Raw genomic sequence first — 1,240 nt, forward strand, 5'->3', positions numbered from 1 at the left:
TGGGTTTATAAACCAGTGGGATGACATCATCGATGTCAATCCTTCAGCATTTATTGAGCACCTACTCTGTGCTACGCACTATTCCAAGTGCTGAAAACACGGCAGGGAATAAAACGAACACCCCTGACCTCGAAAAGAGCCGACATTCCAATAGGAAGAGACAGAAAGAGAATAATAAACACAGGAAGCCCATCAACTTGTGGGGAAGAGGACAAGGAGGCTGGTGCAGCTTGGAATAGTGGGTGCAGAAAGGTCTCCTTGAGAAAGAGAATGTGAGGAGCAAAGGCTTGAAGGAGGTACAGCAGAGAGGCTTGTGGGCCACTGGGAACACATGCTCTTCTTCGTTCTCTCCTTCATGCAGGGATGGATCAAGCCGTGGCCACGACTTCATTCCTTTGGTAAACAGTTCATTAAGCAAAAGGGAATGAGGCATCCTTGCGTGATCCCAGGCATTTTTTTTTTCAAGAATAGGAGTGTGTTGAATCAACGAACTCACCCATAACCAATAACTTATTCATGAGAACCAAAGACAGGCCCCATAACTCCCCTTTAAGTATGGATACAAGTTGTCCCAGAAACCAGAGCTGTACTATATGACCTAGAGGTAACTGGGCCATTTAACTTTTGCATCTTCCCTTCCAGCCTCTATCGTTTCGCATCACTTACCGCCGGTATGAGTCAGTGTTCTGTGATCCTAACCTTAAGACGCTGAGATTCGGGGGCTGTTTTTCTCGGCCTATCGTGGGGTAGGCATTTTTCCTCTGGCCTTTCACAGTCTTCAAAGCCATCATTATCGACATGGGTGGGATGCATGGGGTCAGTCAGTCTCAAAAGCCTGCCAGCTAAAGCAAGGCTGCTTCCAATGTCCTTGAATTACAGTCTCCCAGGTAACGAGTGGGCTCCATAGCTCAGTGGTTAGAGCACTGGTCTTGTAAACCAGGGGTCGCGAGTTCGATCCTCGCTGGGGCCTTTTGCTGGCGCTTTTTTTTTTGTTGTCATTATCCCGCATAAATACAAAACAGAAACTGCAAAGCGGAAAAGTCACCTCTGCCAACGTTACCCCGCACGATGAAAAGCGGCTCCTCCTGAAATGCCAGTGACGGGCTTTGGATGTGACGCGGAAGAGAACGCGCTGGGCCGCAACAAAGAGCAGAAAGAAAAGGGAAAAAAAGAAAAAAAAGAAAGAAAGAAACAGAAAAGCCATCCTCGGCGACCGTGGCGCTCCCGGCACCTGCGGCCC

General features: G+C 48.4%; 1 non-coding gene across 1 annotated transcript; it reads left to right on the top strand.

The window, feature by feature from the left end:
* The first annotated feature begins 897 nt into the window (after nucleotides 1-897).
* On the top strand, nucleotides 898-970 carry TRNAT-UGU. The gene has a single exon. It is a non-coding gene; the product is annotated as a tRNA-Thr (tRNA).
* The last annotated feature ends 270 nt before the right edge of the window (nucleotides 971-1,240 follow it).

Source organism: Myotis brandtii, unplaced genomic scaffold, assembly GCF_000412655.1.
Source record: "Myotis brandtii unplaced genomic scaffold, ASM41265v1 scaffold231, whole genome shotgun sequence".
NCBI classification, from domain to species: Eukaryota; Metazoa; Chordata; class Mammalia; order Chiroptera; family Vespertilionidae; genus Myotis; species Myotis brandtii.